Raw genomic sequence first — 21,659 nt, 5'->3', positions numbered from 1 at the left:
TGTGAATCCGTTCAGTCGGGTCTGGACGTGGCACACTGTGTCAGCCGGTCCATGGCAGCGAGCACCGTGATGCGCAGGTTTGCGTGGTTGCGGAAGTCAGGGTTTGCTCCTGATGTGCAGTCCCGGCTTCTCAACATGCCCTTTGATGGTGTCCATATTTTTGGAAGCAAGGCTGACGATAGCCTTGAGAGGTTGCAGACCTCCAAAGCTGCAGCAAAGTCGTTGAGTGCTGCAGTACATCAACCTCTGCCTTTTCATCCTAGGGGACAGCAATGGAGGGGAGGTTCCTTTCGATACTACTCTTCCTTTGGTAGATCGAGGGGAGCTGCCAGTCAAAGGGGCCAACGTAGGAGTACCAGAGGTGGAAAACAAGGTACTCGAGGTGCCAAAGCCGCTCGGGCAGTTGCCTCCTTTCCCTCAGGCACTGCCGCAGCCGCTTCCGCTCAGTCATGAGGCCATGGCCCATGGTTCGCTGGCTGGGGGAAGGCTGGCACAGCATCTTGTAGAATGGCGTGTCATTACTTCAGATGTGTTGGTTCTGGAGATCATAGCCCACGGCTACTGTCTTCCTTTCCGGCAGAGGCCTCACGACAATCCACTGGGGAAGCTCTTTGAAGCGTCCGGATCCGCTCCTTGTGCAGGAAATCCTATCCCTACTGGAGAAAGGCGCCATAGAACTGGTGCCTGTAGCGGAGAGGAACAAGGGATGGTATTTCCCATATTTTTTGATCCCGAAAAAAGACTGAGGATTGAGACCCATCATGGACTTGCGTGGTTTGAACAAGCTCCTCAGGAAGGTCAGGTTCAAGATGGTCACTCTTTCTCAAGTCCTCCAGGCCCTTCAACTTCAGGATTGGTTGGTGTCTCTCGACCTCAAGGATGCTTACTTTCATGTGCCGATTCATCCCAAGCACAGAAAGTATCTGAGGTTCGCGGTTGGCGACTCGCATTTTCAGTTTCGGTTCCTGCCGTTCGGTTTGACCTCTGCCCCGAGGGTCTTCACGAAGCTGATGATGGTGGTGGTGGCAGCTTTTCTCAGGAAAGTGGGATTCACGTCTACCCCTACCTGGATGATTGGTTGATCAAGGCACACTCTCCCGAGCAAGCCCTGGATGATCTGTCTGTCACCTGTCACTCCCTTCACAAGCTGGGCTTCTCCCTCAATTTAAAGAAGTCCCATTTGACACCTACCCAACGGCTCCAGTACATCAGCGCAGTGTTCGACACATCCCTGGAGCAGTGTTCGCCTCCCTAGGTGAGGGCTCATTACATTCTGCAGATGGTGGACAAGTTTCAACATGCCCAGAGTCTCCCAGCATTCGAGTTCTTGATGTTGCTCGGTCCCATGGCATCCTGAATTCTACTGGTGCCAGAGACCAGGCTCCGGATGAGATCTCTGCAGTGGGCTCTCAAGATGCAGTGGTCGCAGTTCTCCGGCAGGATGTCAGATCCCGTTCAGGTGCCGCCCTCGGTAGCCCAGGATCTTCTGTGGTGGGCTGTCGAAGGCAATCTGATGAGGTTAGCACCATTTTGCCTACCCTGGCCGGAGGTGACGATTGTGACGGACGCATCCCTCATGGGATGAGGAGCTCATGCCAACGAGTTGACAGCAGTCGTTGGTCTCCGTCGGAGTCCAGACTCCACATCAATCTTTTAGAGCTGCGGGCTGTCAGGCTAGCCCTGAAGGCTTTTCTGCCGTCTGTGCGGGGGAAGAGTGTCCTGATTATGACGGACGATACAGTGGCCATGCACTACCTCAACAAAAAAGGGGGGGCATGGTCACTCCCACTGTGCAGAGAGGCGATGCAGCTCTGGTTCTGGGCCATCCAGCAGGAAATTTCGATCTCAGCAGTTCATCTGGCCAGAGATGAAAACGCGGTGCCGGACGCTCTGAGCAGGCAGAGCACGGTCTCTCACGAGTGGGAGCTGGCTCAGGAAGTTCTTTTGGAGATCTTCGCCCTTTGGGGAACCCCACAAGTGGATCTCTTCGCCACCAGTGTCAACCGGAAGTGCAAAAGATTTTGCTAGCAGGAATTTCCTCCAAGAGGAGCCTTGGGGTGACGCATTCGTAGTGGAGTGGTCCTTCCCTCTGCTGTACGTCTTTCCTCCAGACCCCGTCATTCCACAAGTGTTGCAGAGGTTACGGAGGTTCGGTTCCCAAATGAACCTCATTGCTCCGACATGGGCCAAGAGAGCGTGGTACCCGCACCTTCTCGACATGTCCATCTGCCCTACACGCCGTCTTCCCTATTGAGATGATCAGCTCTCACGGGAGATGGGTCGGGTTCTCCATCCAGAGGTCAAGTTTCTCAGCCTTCATGCTTGGTATCTGAAAGGGGGAGGTATAAGGATTGGGACCTCCCTGAAGACGTGATGGAGGTGTTGCTTTCGGCCAGAAGGCCTGCAACAAAATCCCTGTACCATTGCCGTTGGAGAAAGTTCTGCGACTAGTGCAGGGTACAGAATGTGGATCCTTTTCAGTGTTCCATTCCTGTGGTTCTGTCTTTTTTGCTTTAGACAGCCCACAAGGGCCTGCAAGTGGGTACCATTAAGGGTTACCTGGCGGCGCTGGCAATATTTAAGCGCTCGTTTGATGAGTGTTCTTATTTTAAGATTCCTTTTGATTTGTCAGTTTCTAAAAGGGCTAGCTAATGTGTTTCCACCGTCACCTTTCCAGGTGCCGGGATGGGATTTGAACTTGGTTTTTGAGTTCCTAATGGGAGCTCCGTTTGAGCCCTTACATTCTTGTCCGTTGAGACGGTTGTCCTTTAAGACTGTATTCTTAGTTGCGGTCACTTCCGCTCGCAGAGTGAGTGAGTTGCAGGCACTTTCCGCCAAGCTACCTTTCACGGTGTTCCATAAGGACAGGGTTGTCCTTCAGGTTCGTCCTTCTTTTCTTCCGAAGGTTGTCACAATTTCATTTGAGCCAGAAGGTGATTCTTCCGGTGTTTTATCCTCCTCCGCATCCTGGTAAGGAAGAGGAGAGGCTCCATAGATTGGATCCTAGGAGAGCTTTGAGTTTCTATCTCTCACGGATGTCCCGGGTCAGAGTGGACGATCAGCTCTTTGATACGCTGGAAGGCGTTTAGGTCAAGCTGTTTCCAAGCAGACTTTGTCCAGATGGATATTTTTGACGATCTCTGAATGTTACCATTTGGCGGGTAAGGACCCTCCAGTGGGCTTACAGGCTCATTCTACTAGGGTGGTGGCTGCCTCCACTGCTCTACAGAGGGGTGTTCCCATTCGTAATATTTGTGAAGCAGCCACATGGGCCTCTGTCCATACTTTTGTAAGACACTATTCCCTGGACTCCATCCATGGGCAAGATTTGGCCTTTGGTAAGGTGGTCCACTATTCAGCAATTTGATTGGGCATTCTAAAATTCGAAATTCTTTTTCCCACCTCCAGACGTTGGTACTGCTTTGGGAGTCTGTCATAGATGTGGAATACGTCAGAGGACACAATCCCCTCAAAGAACAACTTACTTTCTTACCTGGTAACGTTCTTTCGATGGGATGTTCCTCCGACGTATTCCACATCGAACCCTCCTAGCCTGCCCCTCTACAGAATTTCTTATGCGATTGCAGCTTCCGTTTCCGCAAGACTTTCTGTAGTCATACTGGCAGAAGATTGGTGCCTCACATTCTGGGGAAAAAACTGAGGCTACGGGTCGCCGTGTGTCCTAGATATAACATCCGGTGATGTCGACCCTCGACGCAGGCCCTCGAGGACAGCGTATCAACGTCATTGACGCAGGACACCTACGCCGAAAATTTTTCCGAGGCAGCACAGCTGTGATCATTACTGTCATAGATGTGGAATACGTCAGAGGAACATCCCAACGAAAGAACGTTACCAGGTAAGAAAGTAACTTGTTCTTCTGTACCATGGTTGGGGCGAAAGCCAGACTGTCGGTGGCCAAGCAGATGATGAGCTTCTAGGTATTTCTGGACTTGGAGGTATGCCGCTTTTTCCAGAATCTTCAGAAGGAAGGGAACCGTCGTTATGGGCCTGTAGTTCCCTGTTGACTTTGGATCTAGTTTAGGTTTCTTCAACAGTGGGCGCACCCAAGCTGCTTTGACGCAGGAGGGCACTAGGTTTGAGTTGAAAGAAGTGTTGATGAAGGCAGTGAAGAACGGTTATGACATTAAAAAACATTACAAACAAGCAACTGAAACAGCAGGTCCTGCAAGCGACTAAAGTCTGCAGTAGCATCTTAACGTAGCTAGTTGTCAAAATAAAGTTTAGACTAAGTTCACAGGAAAAGAAATATGATTGTGATAGATTTATATTTAGTTTAAAGTTTTTATATTAACCCACAAGTTGTCACATAGTGTACCTCAACTAATAATGGATTTAATTGTAGATTGTCATTTCTTGCTTGTATCATGCTAATAGATGGGGCTTGGTTCTCTGCATCTGTGTGTGTTACACTGTATAGTACAGTAGCAGAGCAGTGTCGTGTCTGATAAATATTTAGCTTTTCTCCAGCATGGGGTCTTGCATGGATTCACATGCTCAAAAATATTTCCTGTCATCAGGCTGGGAATCGTCGGTAAATTTAAAGCAGTTTAACTTTAAACTAAAAAACTGCTTGTTTCCTCTATAGCCGATCAGTGTCACTTTGGGTCATGCTGCCCCAGCCAATGGCACTCTTCCTCATAAGCTCCACCGCTGGTGGCCATCTTCAGATTTTGACTGGACGTTTCTCGTGTTGGGAGTCCTTGTGCTTCGTTCCTTGAAATTCATTCACTTTTAGCTCTTTTTTGACTGTTTTTGAGAAATTCCTTCATCTCTTAATTGTCTACCGTCACAATGTGACTTCCGGTGGCTGGGTCCCTTTGCCGGAGAAGATAGTCCATCGTCTGATCTCCAGCCCTTGGCGCCACAGGCCCAGGCTTGGGCTCTGCTCTAACACCATGGCGGATGCTACGTAGAAAAGTCTTTTCAGGTCCTGTGAAACTGTGGCCTGAAGAATATCTTTGAGGATCGCCACCTAGGGGGCATTTATTGTCTTCATCCCAACCACGATACAGACAGATGTCCAATTTTCCAGTCTTTTTCCTTGAAGAGCCAGAAGGTTCGTCATTGGAGGTTGGTGGCATGGATCGAAGAAGGGAAGGCCTGTAACAAGCCCTCTGGGCATAGTTATCCCTCTTCTTCTTCCATGGTGCCTCCAGACCAGGAGGGTAAGAATCTAGATGCTACAAGAAAGTACATTATCACTTTGGCAGCTTCAACAATCAAGGCTGCCAACACCCTTGCCATCCTGTCAATGTACAACTGGGAGTTATGGTATGAGATGGAGCCCATCCTCGACTTCCTCCCTAATAAGCAGTCCAAAGCCTTGGCCCTGTACCAGGAAGCATAGGTGGCTTCCGACCATACCATCACCGTCGCTTTCGCCATCGCAGACTCCTGCTTTCGACAGATGGGGAACTGTGTGGCCCTCCATCACCAGGGTTTGGGTCAGAGCCACCAACCTCCTCACAGATGTGCAGACCAAGGTAGTTGGCATGCACTTCATTGGCGACAACCTGTTTGACAAGGCAGTCGATGAAACACTTCAGGCTATAAAGACTGACATACAGCACGTTCTCTGGGCACTGTGAGAAATCAGAAGGTGTCACCAGTTAGTCCCTGCAGATCACTCTCTCAGGTGGCCAGGGCATGGCCATCGCCTTTGGATCCAGACCCTGGGGGTATTCCATTGCGGGAGGATCACCTGGGTGAGAGCACCTCGGGCAGTGAGAGTGGGACACAGGATGGTGAGACGCGGTATCCCCCTTCCGCTACCCCCCCCCCCTCTTTTCCTGCATGAACACTTTTACACAGACAGCCCACTCTGGGAGAAAACTGACTCACACCCGAGCCATGAACCTGACATGTCCCAATACTATGGTCAGGCAATTATCGACAACCACTCACACCTGACTTTCATTACACATCGCCACACGGATAAAAGGCATAGAACGAGAGCACACTCTGAGCGAGGCAAAACACATAGAGGTACAGCATTTTCGAGTTGGAAGCTGAACAAAGGGAGAATGACGTGAGGTACGAGAGGTTCATTAGAGGGGCAACACCCTTGACCTTGTTGACAGGAAACCGTTACTTTAAAGAAACCTTCAAGGCAGAATGCATAAGACCAGGAAAGGTTGAAAAATCCTGCATTGTGTGTCGAAGATAACGAGGATCGTCCTGCATTACTGACCAAGGCGGGGAGAAGCTGCAGATGCTGTGGTATCATCCCTGGCTCCAAGAACAAAGAAACGACTGAGAACACCACAGCCGGTGAGTTGGGGAGACAGATGCCAGACCTGTCCTGTGTAGAAGTCAAGGTTGAAATCGTCAACATTGTAAAAAGAGCTCTGCATCGAACTTTGTTAAATGTGTGTGATGAAAGACGCTAGTGAAGCTAAATTGCTGGTGAATATTTGAACATCAAAAGGAAAGATACAATACCATGAAAGAGTAGTCCGGCACTGTGAATGTGCTCAGTTGAAGGTCTCTGTACCATATCATGACAATAGAAACAAAAGTAGAAGATTGATGTGAAGTGTAAATTCTGTGAAGTGAATCGAAGTGGTCCTGCGACAGTTTAAGCAAAAGCCATTGCACATTCAAAAGTCTGCAATTCTGGTATCAAAAGGGATCTGAGCCCAGCTGACGGGGACCCATGGTCCGAACCCAAAGGACAGACCAGTCTTGAATTTGTGAAAGTGAAAGCCCTGACAAAGGAAAGGAACTTTTGTGGGTTTTTTTTGTTACATCAGGCCCTCTGCAATAAGAGACTGTCATTGTGAGAGTGATTTTGCCGGAAGGCCCTGACGCCTGTGTGTTGAACTGTTACCTTGTGGCCAATATGCCAGACTGAGTGCAAAGCCCGCACGTGCTGCCTTGCCTCGTGCTTAAAATGTGGGGCATAGAAGCCAACTGCTCAACTATCCTGACATATCATTTCTTGAACACTTTTCTTTTACATACATTGTTATCCCACACTATTTTGTATTTAGAAGTAAGGATTGGCAATAGGTTTTTTTGTATAGGCCCTTTTATTTTGACAGACTCCACTAGGACTGCGTTATTATTTGATGGTCGTAGCTTGCTCCCATCTTTAGATTTAGGTTTTGATAGGCATTCTACCAACCAATTGAAGTTCAATAAACACCCTTGAACTGTGATCACTTGTGTCTGTCTTCAGGGTTTTTTTACCATGCCTTCCTTACAGCACTCTTCAGCAGAGGCGGCCGTCCTTTTGTTCCTCTAAGGGGAGAGTCTCTAGGTCTTCAGAGTTTCACTGCCCCTATCGTCGGCCCTCCCGCTCTACCACCCTGGAGGCTTATAGAGGATGTTCCAAGGCCAATGGCAGTGGCTCACAGCATCATCCTTGCCCCATCCATGACACAGATGCCGAAGCAGGCCTGAACTGGCCCAGGACCTGCGCCCCCACTTCTGCACCCGAGTGGAGGGTGACTATCCAACTTTGTCGATCAGTGGCAAAAGATCTCCACGGACAACTGGGTGCTTGATGTCCTTCAGCAGGGGCATGTTTTGGAATTTCAGGACAGATGCCCTTGCATTCCTCCTGTCACGAGACAAGAATGGCACGTGGCACATCTGCTAAAGGAGATTCAAGCCATACTAGGTAAAGGGCAATAGAACCAGTCCCTCAGCGGCTCTTGAATCCCAAATGTTCAGGATGGTCATGTTGCAGAACGCACTCGACCAACTGGAGGAAGGGGATTTCCTGGTGACCCTTGACCTGGAATATGCCTACTTCCTCTTCCCCATTCATCGCAAACACGGGAAATTCCTATGGTTTGTCTTTCAGGGGTGACATTACCAGTTCAAGGCCTTGTCCTTTGACGTAAAATGGGCCCCAAGAGTATTCGTCAAATGCCTGGCTCTGGTGGCAGTGCATTTGCGCCACAAAGGAATCCACGTGTAACCTTACCTGAACGATTGCCTTATCCGGTCCCGTCTGCTGGCAACCCAGCACACTGCGGAGACCATCCAACTTCTGGCTTCACTCGAATTCTCAACCAACTATCCAAAGTCCTGCGTAGTGCCATTGCAGGACTTGCTGTTCCTCGGTGCCCGGCTCAACACAGTCTTGTATCTGGCAACTCCCTCAGAAGAGAGGGTGAAGGCGATCCTTGGAAAGGTCCAACAACTATCGACCGCTTCCGTGGCAGCTTTCCAGTCCATCTAGAACCCTACTGGGGATAATGTCTTCCTGCATCCATGTGGTCGCTCTCTGCAGGCTGTAGATGAGACCCCTTCAATAATTTCTGGATGCCAGGTGGGAACAAGTCACTGGCACATCGACAGACAAGATTGCCCTCAATCAGACATTTTGTTAAGCCCTGCAATGTTGATCAGTTCGTCCACACGTCTCGCAGCACGCTCCCTTTCAGATCCCTCCATATCAGGCTACAGTCAAGACCGGTGTGCCTCTCTGGAGTGTTGGGGAGCCCACACAGGTCATTCTCACGCCAGAGACCTTTGGCTCCCAGAGGAAAAGGGATTGCACATCAATGTCCTCACCTGCAGGCAGCCTTCTGGACCCTCAACTGTTTTCAGCTTCGGCTCCAGGGAAAGGTGTTGCAGCGCTTCACGGACAACACCATCACCATGTTTTACATCAGGAAACACTGCGGGACACGCTCCCCGCACTCTCCCTGGAAGCACAAAATCTGTGGCGTCAGGCCGTTTCTCAATGCATGTTCCACGTCCCGTTTCACCTGGCAGGAATCAAGAACACCATTGCAGACTCTCTCAGCAGGGAGTTGCGGTCCTGCCATGAATGGGAGCTTCGCAAGCACAAGTGTCTCGTCTCTTCAACGAGTGGGGTCTCCATCAGATCGACCTCTTTGTGATAGTGCCAACGACAAGTGTTCGAAGTTTACCACCAGATAGCCTTAGCAAAGGAGTCTTGTGATGCCTTCTCGTTCCAGTCGGTGGGCCTCTTCCTGTATGTTTTCCCTCCAATTCCACTGTTGCTATGCGTGATCAACACAGACGTAGCCACTGCAAGGTCCTCATTGCACCAGCATGGCCCAGACAGATCTGGTACTCAGACCGTCTCTAACTGTCGGTGGTCGCGGCCATCAAACTGCTTCCAATTCCCAACCTCATCTCCAGAGAAAGAAGGTCAGTACTGCACCACAAACCAGTGCCTCTGAACTTCACGGCCTGGCTCCTGCAGTCTTTGGATATGGACATTATTTGCTGCCTTTAGAATGCAAAAAGCACCTAGCTAAAGTCAGGGGCCCCCTCTACATTGACTTGCTGCAAGCACAAGTGGAATCGCTTAAGTGTTGTGCTGACCACGGAAGACTTCACTGATGCGCATAACTGCTCTATAGCTTCTACGGTACCTGCTCTTTTTCGCCAAGGCTGGCCTCACCCACGCCTCTATCAAGGTCCACCTGGCTGCCATATCATGTTCCACACGGACCCCAGGCAAGCTCTCCCTGTGGTCACACAGGCTCATTAAGGAGTTTCTCGAGGTCCTCTTCAGAACATTCCCTCTGGTGAAGACCCCAGCGCCGGCATGGGAGCTCAACATGGTACTGTCTAAACTGATGGGGCCTCCGCTTTGAACCAGTGCCTCAAGCCCCATTGAATTTTCTGTTGTGGAAGACTGCCTTCTTGGTGGCAATCACCTCAGCCAGGCGGGTCAGGGAGATAATGGCCCTTTCTTGTAAGCCTCTGTATTTGTTCTTCCATGCCACTTGAGTGGTTCTACAAACTAAGTATATAAACAAACGCGGGTTGCTTTGACAGTAGGATGAAGTCAAACAGACCATCCTGAAGCAGCTCTAATTGATGAATACCTTTTTAAAACATATAGGGATGCACCAGTATTACTGAACCTTGCTCAATCAAAGGATTATACTTTTTCGTTGGTAAACTCGGGGATATTAATATGAACCCCATGGGCACCAGCTGATTGGGGTATTGGCGCAATATGCAGCGATTAATGAGAATATTTAGCACTAATAGGATGGGTCGAGATCACAAGAATTATTGCAGTAGAGGAGTGGTGTCACCCAGTCTTTAGCTTGGTGCTATCCCAATGTTTGTTAGCAGAAAATTAGGGACCAGGTCCTTTTATGTATATTTTTAAATAAGATGAGGAGAGAATAAACTGAATTGCAACAAGGTGAGAGCTCAACCTTAACTAATCATTAAGGGGTAAGTCTCCGTTTACAATAATAACAAAGCAGTCATTGAGGAATTTGAGAAAAATATTATGTACAACCCCATTTATGTTTAAATTATTGCAGCTCTCCATGAAAACATATGATGCGTTTTTATTAATCCATAACTCGAGACGTTTTGCAAAATTAGAAAATGATTAGGGGTGTGTTACCATTTCACAATCTACCGAATTATCTGTAGCTAGAATGGCAAAATGTGTGTGTCTTTTAGAAGCAGAATCTTCGGTTTACCACCATTATAAAAAACCTGGACCCGACGGTCAGGATGCACCGATACGAATGTAGGGGTTAGTGACCAATGTTAATGAATCGCACCCATTCTGTGTATATTAACCAACAGTAGGGTAAATACTAAACAACCACACAAAGGGTGACCTAGTTGGGTATCAACAACCTTATTTGCACAAAGACAATGGGTCAAATATGGAGAATTTACTGTGAGCCAAGGATCAACACTAACATTGTGAGGTGGAATACAGGCACACCGCATGGGTATCTATTTGCTTGGATTGCACAATCACTTATTGGTTAGTTGTGCACTTGGGTTGCCTCATCACTGTCTCTATACAAGGTAATAAGAGTGACAGCAGCATCAATGGCTATTAGATGATGAAGGGCAAATCACTTTCATTTCCGACAGGTTTTAATCATGTTTTGAAAATAAAATTCTTTTTTTTTCCTCCTGTGTTGTCTTTCTTTTGTCTGCTCTTGTCATGGTTCGATATCTTTTACCATTTGTAACTCAGTAATGAGGAATATATGAATGCACTATCATAGGGATTTAATATTGTGTAATGCTAATATTGTATAATGCTCTCCAACTTATTTAAGCTATTCTATTTACCCAGTCTTCCTTTTCTCTCCTACCGTCTATCCATTCTTCAGTCTCTGGTGGCCCCTCCTCAACATCGCTAATCCTTCTCGTCCCTTCTTTGCGACACTGCCTTTTCCACTTTTCAATGGTGCCCTTGTCTTTTAGGATTTCTACAATCTTATTGTGCGACCTCTGATCTGTATACTCAGTCTCCATCCTCTGTACCCCTTTATTTACCCATTTGGGCACCACTGCATTGCCCTCTCCTTCATTCCTTTGGACACTGTTGCACTGTCCCACTTTCTTCACCCCTTTTAGCACTAGAAATGCTGTCCTCTCCTTTGTCCCATTGGGCAGTGTTGTCAATGACCCACTGTCCTTGCCCTTTTCAGCCCTACTAATACTGTCTTCTTTGACCACTGCTCTTCCAGTCCTTAACATCAGCTTCCGTTTTCTTTGCAGCTTAGTTTGATCTTTTGAGGCTCTCCTCCATCTACCAGGTCCCAGTGTATCCCATCCTCGTGGACGTCTCCTCCAGATACCTAGGTTCTGCTTACACTCTAGGTCCCAGTATCCACGTGTAGAACCAAAGAAGGGGGTGGGGGGTCTAACACCTAAATCTTCCCTTAGTCATCATGATACCACATTATGATTCAGGTGAATTTGTTTTGCAAAGTGACTGGACCGAGATAGCTCCGTAGGAACTCCTGTGCTCTGGAATGAGGAGTTGTAAGTATTTCTTTAGAGTTGATACATTCGTGGTCCTTTCTCTTGATTCTTAGAGAGGCTCAATCTGTGGCCTGGTTTGCGATTCTTAGTTCCTCGCTTCTTTCTGTATGCCAGGGCACAGAGCAATAGCCTACCGGTGTCAGTGGTGAAACGTTATTACCCCACTTTCATCAAGGCTGTTTCAGACTAGCACTGGATAATGTGCTGTCTTCTTATTTTGTTTCAGTATGACTGACTGTTATCAGGAGGCCCCACCCTTATGGATGGATTTTCCCCATACATTCTAGGGCCGCCTTTTCTCTGTCCTTTAGCCTTAAACAGCTCCTGCCTGCAATCCACAGTTCTTACTCCAAAAACCCATACTGACAGACTGGTAATGTGCTCTTGGAGCTCTCTGTTCCTGGCTCACAGCCTCTGTGGTGAGAGAGACTTCTGGTGAATAAACTGGAATGGTAATTGGTTTTTGTGCTCTCCCTAATGGGATGGCTCACAGCCCTGAAATGCAGCTCCGGAATGGTTCGTTTTCCCCTTACTTTGTCCTCTTGCTTCCTGTCAGACCCTGGCCCTTCCTTGCGATCTGGGCTAAAGGAACACTGCTGTCTCCTGTCAGGCAGCTGGTGTAAAGATGGGGACCGGGCTTCACCCATAATTATGATTTCCAGTTCTCATTTATGACTTAGGGTTGGCTAGTCAATCCTCTTTCGTGTTCGTTTTCTGGTTGTCATGCCTTAACCCTGCCTGGGTGAAGACTCCCTTAGTCGATCTGTTCTTAACTCTAGGGGATTGGAGGCATTATGTGCTGCCTGGCGTTGTTCTCTCTGTACTGCAGTTTACCCTATAGATTTAGAAGTGATTCCTGTACAAGTGTGAGGGGAGTCGAGCAGGCAGGCACTTCATGTTGGGGCCACTGTTCAATCACTTAAGGGCTACATTACTTAAAGGGACTCATCCCTAGTTGGTGCCATTGTGATTGTCCACTGCCCTGAGATGGGAACTAAATGTGTGCGACCAGCGGACCCTCCCCAAACCTATCATCTGCTAGCTTTAGGAGACGTCCATCCCCATTTGTCATTACACGATCTTCAGAATGAATAAGGGGACTTTGTACCATTCTAAAACTGAAGATGAAAGAAGAGAAGATGCAGTCTGCTGTGCTGTCTAAATTGCAAAGTGTGGAACCAGGAAACAATAGCTAAATCCCAGCTTTCCAATTCGAGCCTGCGTGAATGACTATACTTCCTTATGCCTTATTGTCCTTACATAACAAAATTGGGATCACCTTGCAGTGAGTTAAGCTCTGCGTTTGCAATAGAGAAATTCTCACTTGCATGTTTACTAGTAAGTAGTGTTGCTCCATAGGTTATTTTAATGTTAACCATGTATCCGGTTCGCACTGTAAGCTGAATTGTGCTTTTACTCATTCATGGCAACATCACTTGTGAGCCATGGCTCATTCACTGAAAAGTTAAATATATTGCAACAATTATTGGCACAGATATATTAATTGTATGTATAATTATATAGACACATGTCCTTTCCTTTGGCCTTTGTGCCCCAGAAATGTCACCCTCACTTTGCTCCCCATCACTGGGCAGGAGACATTCATCACTTCCAAGATACAAATACTACTCGCCCTTGCCAAAGAGCCTGCTTCCTCACACAGGGCAACACTCACCACAGGTCCCACTACAAAAGTGGCCCTGATGTGGGTGCCGGGCACAGGTGTGCATGCGTGGACTTGTACAAACCCAGAACCCAAAATGGAGGACCAATATTTAAAGCTGCGTTCAAACGCTGCATGGACCTGGCGCCAGGACATATGCTACACCGAAGGGGAAAGCAATTCCACCATAAGCAATCGCATTCTAGCAATAAGATATACCCAGATCATCCACAGTGCAGTAGTCACTAGTGCATACAATTGAGAGATTCCAGGAAGGGTTGGGGCCAGCATTTGTAGGTAGAAGTTTGTGGCTGGAGTTTGGAACAAGTTGGCAATTTCTGAAGAAGGCCATGGAAGGAGTAAGGAGAGAGACGCCCAAGAGCAGAGAAGGCAGGAGAAAAGATGTGGAGAATAGACAAGAGGAGGCTGCAGGGATTGAGTCATCCAGAGGCTGCAGGATGAGGACATCTGGATGGGGAAGACATCCAAAGGCTACAGGTGGAAGACAACATCTGCTAGATGAAAAGAAATTCTACCCTCCCTCCACCAAAAGTCCTGTGCTATTTTGTAAAAATGCTTTGCCAATGCATCCTCGCGTTCTGCAGTTCTCCACTGCTCTCAAAGTAGGCTTGCTCACTAAGCAATTATATAAATCAAGTGGAGGTAGAAGAAAATCGTCAGGAGGAGGTTGAAAGTTAGGAGGCAGAGCAAAGGAGTAGCCAGATGGTTGCTAGCAAGAGTAGGAACGAACAAGAGGATGCGCTTGGCTCCAGATAGTGGTTAGCGATGAGACACCCATCAGAAAGTGTAGGTGGAGGAATGACCATGTGGCCTCGCATTGAGGAGGATTAGGACCAGAGAAGGATTAGGTAGGTTGTGCAGAGGGATACAATCGGGACCAATGGGAGGGAGGTGATGGGAGCCCTATTAAGCTCCTCTGTGGAACCTGAGGCAGACACATTTAAGTTCACTGTCCCAAAGTGAATAACTCTGGCTCATGGCATAGTTCCAGCAACATCTACTGGACATGCAGGAAGGGTCAGAGGTGATGAAATCCCGCCACCACCAGTAGATGGTGCACCAGACGCGCTTTGGAACGAGAATCCCAGAGATTAGTGTCAATTAGATGACCAAACATCTTGTGACCCAGCACTGCTGGAACTGATGGTCAGAGACTGGCCAGTTTTTTTTTTAATTAGACCTAGAATAGAATCTTTTTGTGCTTAAATAAAACCGGGTTTTACCTGATAGTGTGTTTGACCTTTTTGTAGACCTTGCTCGGCTGTATGACAATGCGTGCTCATGCAAACAAACTTTTTTAAAACTATGGTGATGTGCTATCAACAGCAACAACAAAAAAAAGATTTGATGAGTAGCCATAGTCCACTGAACAAACTGTATCTCTGTACAGCCTTTCTGGAGCTGAATGGAAGGAAAAGCTAAGTTTAACTCCCTTAACTCCCACTCCCTGATTATGTACCGGATTGTTGTGTCGGAGCTGGGCCTGTATTCATGTTCCTATTGGCCGCCAGAGGGCGCTTCTGTGTTGAAGGGAAGTGAAGCCACATCTCTCTATTTCACTTAACCAACGCAGGAACAAGATGGCTGCGCACTGTAGGCCCATATCTGATGCTCAAGATCATTAAGCACGGACAGTTGTCATTTATTGTTCATATGGTCCAGTCAGGCGTTCATTGGACAAAAGAACGTTTCAGGTAAAGGATCGGGAGAGCCGATAGTCCCACATCCTATGGAAACCTCTTATTGCACATGAAGAGAAAATCTGTATTTTAGACTAAGGCTAAAGCAATGTAAGGGCGATGTTGGGCTGAGTTTTTAAATGATAATTTAGAGGGAGTGGTTAAAAAGCAAAGATGTCGGACTGAAGGGGTTCACACTTGTGTATGGGTCATCAATCCTACCGCAAAGTTCCAGGAAAGTTGACTCGAAAGACGGTTACCGACGATAAAGCCAAACGCAGAGTAAATGAAATATATAGCTGCCCGAGACGTTATAATTATTATGAATAATAATGGAAATAAGAAATGTTGACACTTGCAGATACTTTTCCTTTTGTTTTCTTATGCTGCTCTGGCGTAAAGGTTTAGATAGCTTTCAGTGTAAAGCGCTCGTTCCCAGACATTATTCTGCCTACAGGACACAGGTTTGAGTTCTGTCTGGGCCAACTCACGCCCTCCCGTTTTTCAGGAGAAGACATTGAGAATTGCTGAAATGGGCACTAATGTAACGTATCATTTTAGATGGAACACTTGAACAAGTGGTGTCATGTCACATGTGATGCCTTAAGACATTCCTGGCTTTTTTTCTATCGCAACTTTATCGGACAGAACATGTAAGGCCACAGCTCGAATGGTCAAAGCACCATAGTGTTGTTGCCTAAAATCTAGGACGTGCTCGATGGTGCCTATGACACGTGCCCGTTTCCAAGTACTACAGGTGAGACATTTTATTTTCCCAGCAACATTTTGCTCCTCGAGAGCTTTATCCGCTTGAAAAATACGGACTAATTGAGCCATTTAAAAGCAGTGCATTTTATGCCCCGAATCATATGTAGTATCAGAATTTTATATAGTGCTTCTAAGCACTGTAAAAATAGCTATGTTTTTTAGTTTTTCCCAGACTTTCGCCGACCCTCTTGTTAAAGTGCAGGCTTAAAGAGCACCTAGCCCATGAGCTAGCCACCCATTCATAGAAGTGAAGCATTGCTGGAAATGAAAATAATGTCCTGTCCCGTAGGATCCCACCAGGGGAAAGGACGGCAGAGGCATAGAGGTGGTCGTTCTCACTCTGTCCAATACAAATGATTGCCCCTCAGAAGATCAGGCATGCACACCTGCAAAATAGCACAGTAGAGGAGCGTGTCCTTTAATGTTGCTGGCAAAGTATGAAAGGTGCAAACCTCTCAAACTTTAGAAGATGCATTTCAATACTTACTGCACAATCCTAAGGAGCAATTTCACAGGTATTGCAATCAGACCTTCGTGTGGCCTTGTGGGTAAGTGTCTCATAACATTTCCTAAACACCTGGGTTCAAATGGCGGCTTCAACACTGTTTTTGGGCTTACTGCACAAAAATCCAGACTGGCTTAAAAGTGGAAAAGGTCGCTTTAATGTGACAGTCCAAAGCTCACAAATAAACGCTAACCTGGCTCCTGGCCTTACAGACTAAAATTAGCCGCTTTAACAATTTGCCAAAACATTAAATAAATAAATAACTCTTTAAACCCCCAACAATTAAATAAATAACCACAACTTCCTCCCTAACTATCCTCAAGTCCTTACCATCCCCTTACCATCTACTCAAGCCTTTGTTCCCGCTTTCTGCCATCATCTCCCCCGGGGCCATGCTCCTCCATCTTCAAAACCTGCTCCCCTCTCTGCAGCCCCGGGGTAGCCCATTCGTGCAAACAGCACCACCCCCATCCTTACCCGCGCTATTCCCCCATTGCTTGCCTCCCCACTCATCCAAAGGGGCCATGCCCCCCGGCACCAGAAAAAACCCTCCCCAGAGGTGTTCTTTTCTGCCCCACTACTGAATTGCGTATTACTTCCAACTCTTCACCATGTCCTCTACCAGCAACGTCAAATCCAAAAGGTAGTAGCTATTTCCATAAACTGACAGGTGAACCCCATCTTCCCTAAAAACCTCAAAGTTCTCGTATACAATCTCCTTGTGCTCCAGAACTCTCACTGCTGCCAAACCACAAAACTATTTCCCTGTTAATTTTCTTCCTTGTTCGCTCTACCGCGCCCTCCGTTACAGCACCCCTCCACACTCTCCTCGGCAACAACTTAGTCCATATCAAACTTACCTTAGGCCATATTTCCCTAAGCCACGCCAGTTCCCTTTTCATCTTCTTCAACAGAGCTACTCCTGTATCCCGCACCAAATCGTTCTCCCCAGCGTGTATGTTCAACCCATCCGGGACCCCAAAACGCTCCTTCATTCCCGCCAGCATGGGCATCATTTGATCCCAGCGCAACCCCCCAAGACCCGACCATCTCACAATCCCTACTTGATAGCTGCAACCCAACTGCATGCTAAAAATCCTCTTCTCCGCCTCTCTACCCGCCCACTTCACAATTGAATGCCTGACAATCCATATTTGCCGCATCTGTCCCGGCCTCCTCACCGTCTCTGAAAAAGAAATCACATTGTCACTTCACAAACCCAAACCCCTTCACCCCCCCATCCACGAACCCGCTGCCCCTTCTCAACCAGCCCCTTTCCCCAGCTCCCTAATATATCCCTTGTACTTCCCAGACCTCCACCTGCCCAAACTCTTAACCGCATCCTCTGATAATCCCAAACGATTACCCTCAGAAGCCACACCCATTCTGAATGAATGCGTCCCGAATTCCTCAGGTTTCTCCGCCACTACCGGCAATGCCTTCCTCAGTACCCCCAGGACCTGTGCTGACGACACCCTTGATCCCCCTTCATGTCGGAAGACCATCCCCGAACTTCCTCCAGATAGTTCCTTCAATGCCAAACCTGCCCTTACTGGGCACAGCTCCTTACTTCCCCACCCCAGCGACACCCAGTCTTTGACCTCCCAATCCTAATATCCACCCCCAAATCAGAGAAATGGATATCTTCCCACTGCAACCCACCAGCTCACTCCTTTACTCCCACAAGCTCCGATACTCGAAATGCCCCGAAAAACAACCACGTAAAGCAGACTTGAAAAATAACTCTCTCCTGGGCCAACCAGCAGACTTTTTCCAAGGCCCTGCACAAGCTGACCAACAGGGTCACCTATACCGGTCGTCTGCAATCCTTCTCCCTTGCCCATCCCTCTAACATCCTACTCGCCATCTCTCCGCCATTAGGTGGGAATCCCCAAAACCACTTGCCATAGAAAGCTATTCCCGCTAATTTTCCTGCTATGGTCGCCTTCGACCAACCCTTGTCCATACACCACAAAATAAACTTGACCACATCATCTCGTCTGTGTTCCTCAGCATCCTCCCTACCCTTCCCGCTACGCGCCCCCCCCTTTATGAATTCTTCCCATGCCCTCCTGTACGCTGCCCTAGATGCCGGAGCCAGTGAGCCCTCCACTAACGACAGAGCTCTCAACTTCCTAGCTTCCACAGCTCCTCTGGAATCTGCTGCCCAATCTGGTCTGCTCCAGGTGCCAATCCAGAGAATCATAGAAGTGAAGCATTGCTGGAAATGAAAATAATGTCCTGTCCCGTAGGATCCCACCAGGGGAAAGGACGGCAGAGGCATAGAGGTGGTCGTTCTCACTCTGTCCAATACAAATGTTTGCCCCTCAGAAGATCAGGCATGCACACCTGCAAAATAGCACAGTAGAAACATGGAATCTCTGCCATTGAAAACGGGATAATGCATCAGCGATGCCATTATCCTTACCCGGCACGTGCGTTGCCCTGAACAGCACATTACATTACATGCATCGCAGCACAAACTCTCATCAGCCTTGCCACTCTCTGGTCCCTTGCCGACTGCCTGTTGACAACATTGACCATGCACTCGTCCACATTAAAATTCACCTTCCTATTCGCAAACTCCCTGCCCCACAATTCCAACGCCACCAACAAAGAAAAAAACTCAAGGAATGCTATACTTCTTCCCTCTTCCAACCACGGTGGCAGCCACCTCTCTGCACACCATCTGGCCTGCCAGAAAACTCTGAAACTCCCCGCACCTGCTGCATTCGAAAATATCTGCACCTCCCAATTTACAGGATCCACTTGCAGCCACATGGACACCCCATTGAAACCTTCCAAGAAACGCAACCAAATCCTACAATCCTCCCGCACCGCCCCTGAGACTCTCACCCGATGTGGGCATTTAGCTCCCGCCATGGCCCGCGACATGCTCCTACAAAAGGTACGACCCGGATCCACCACCCTACATGCAAAATTCAAATGCCCTATCAACCGCAGCATCTCCAGCAAGGTCATCTTCCGCGCCACCACCACCTTCTCCAGCAAAACCACTAAACGACTCACCTTGTCGTGCGGCAAGCATGATGTCATGGTCCTGGAATCCAGCTCAATCCCCAAAAAGGTAAAAACCACAGCCGGCCCTTCCGTCTTATCCTCAGCCAAAGGCACCCCCAACTCCTGCATCAATACCTGGAAAGACTGTAGCATGTTCCTGCACTCCGATTCATCCTCCGCCCCTCCAATGAACAAAAAATCATCCAGGTAGTGCAAAACCCCTTCTCACCCGAAATAAGCGTAAAAGCCGACTGCAAGAATGAATTAAAACGTTCAAACAACGCACAGGATATCGCACACCCCATCGGTAGAGCCTTTTCCATGTAAATGCGATCTTCAGATTGCATCCCCAGCAACCAAAAATCCTCTGGGTGCACCGGCAGCAACCTGAACGCTGCCTTGATGTCACACTTGGCCAAAAATGCTCTGCGACCCACCTTCCTTATCAATTCCACTGCCTGATCCACGCTCGCATATGACACCCCACAATCCTCCGGGGCAATAAAATCATTGGCGGACAAGCCCTCTGGCCAAGATAAATGATGAAACAGTCTGCATTCCCCTGGCACCTTCTTGGGCACTACCCCCAACGGGGATATCACCAAATCGCCTGGCAGATCTACAAATGGACCTACCACCCTCCCTGCCTCCACTTCCTTGAGCAACTTCGACTGAACCACCTACCCATTCGCTTTGGCTGATTTCAAATTTTCCGCCCATCTACGCACCCTCGGCCCTTGGTACCCCAGCCTGAATCCCTCCCGAAAACAGTCTCCCAGGATCTTTGACCCCTCCCTGTCTGGATAAAAATTGAGCCACCTCTCCAGAACTTTAACTGGAGTAAAAGCTTTTCCCCAGAAACCCCCGCCCCGCTCCCCGCCCCTGATCCCCCTGCTGAAAGCACTGTGTGACCGGGTGCCGACCTGCACATCTGATGCATTCGTGTCTGAACCTGCACACTGTTCTCGTGCAGCCCTCCTTATTGAAGCCCCAACACACTGCTGACCCCTGCCTCCTACCCCACCCCCTGATGGGCGGGGCAACCAAGAAAGGGCCGGTAAGGCCCAGGTAAGCCACTTGCCGTGTGCACCGTCAGCGCAGGCCTTGTCGGTGCCATCCATTGTAGCCAGAGGTCCATGTCTATCTCCCCCCAAACCGCTTGGCTGTCCTCCGCCAATCTTGCCCTAAATTCCTCGTATCGCACCTACGCGAAACCTCCATAGCTCGTAAAAGCCTTCCTAATCACATCCATATACTTCCACAGTGCTACACACCTCTCTGGAAATTTCTCGCAATACACACTGGCATATATGATAAACGCTGACGTCCAATTCTCTATGGTCACTGGTACTTTCAGATGCAACGCTAACTCCCTCTCCTCTTCCTTGGAGCCCTCCTTGGCCCTGATCTCCCTGTGTAACAGCTTGAAAACGTCCACAAATTCACCCACCCAGATCTTATCCTTTGTAGATGCCTTCAAGTGCACTCTCAATGGCTTAGTGATGCCCAAATAGGACAACTTTTTCTTTTCCTTTACCCTCTCCCTCCTTTTCTTTTGTTACCTGAACCTCAGTTGCCCCGGGCTCAGTCGCCCTGTCAGCCTGGACCTCCACCAAGGACACTTTCTTCTCCTCTCCCACTGTTCCCACAGCCTGCATGCCCACCTCTCTCATCGCCCTTTGCACCAGTATCCCTTCCCCGTTTGGCCCCAACCTCCCAATCCCTCTTCGCCATGCCGCTGACCATTCCCTCCCCTGCTCACCTCGCTCTGCCACTCTGCCGCCCGTCTGCAGTCTTGCCTCAACTCCAACGCTCCGTGTCTCCCTCCTCTATGGGCTCCTGCTGCGAGAAGAAAACATGTCAACCCTCTCCCGATATTTGCCCAAATCCCTCCCTTGCTGAATTCCTTGCCCTACTTCATCCACCTCAAACCTTAACCCAAAGCCTCTTTCCTTCCTCTTAGCCCCACCAAACCCCTCCTCCAACCATTGACCCACATACTCATCAACCCCTTCATCATCCCCCACGTCATACCAGGGCTGTTGCGAGCACATGCTCGGGCTGGGCAACTCCTCCTCTTCTGAACTCAGGGCGTCCGCCCTGCCGCTCCTTCTCGTTCTCTGCGGGGCCGTAGCAACCCCTGCTTGTTCTTCTCTTCTTGGACGAGGGGTCCTCACCTCCACCCGATGCTCCTCCTAGCTAGGGGCCATGGTGCGCCCTCTATGCTGCT

General features: G+C 48.6%; 1 protein-coding gene across 5 annotated transcripts in view; it reads left to right on the top strand.

Annotated features, from left to right (window-relative positions):
• Window positions 1–21,659, top strand: part of PDLIM5 (PDZ and LIM domain 5) — a 755,773-nt gene that overhangs the window by 606,739 nt on the left and 127,375 nt on the right. The gene's annotated exons all lie outside the window — the stretch shown is intronic.

The sequence above is a fragment of the Ambystoma mexicanum genome, chromosome 6q (genome assembly GCF_040938575.1).
Source record: "Ambystoma mexicanum isolate Mex_15411 chromosome 6q, UKY_AmexF1_1, whole genome shotgun sequence".
NCBI lineage: Eukaryota > Metazoa > Chordata > Amphibia > Caudata > Ambystomatidae > Ambystoma > Ambystoma mexicanum.
This window is presented reverse-complemented; position numbering and strand designations above follow the sequence as displayed.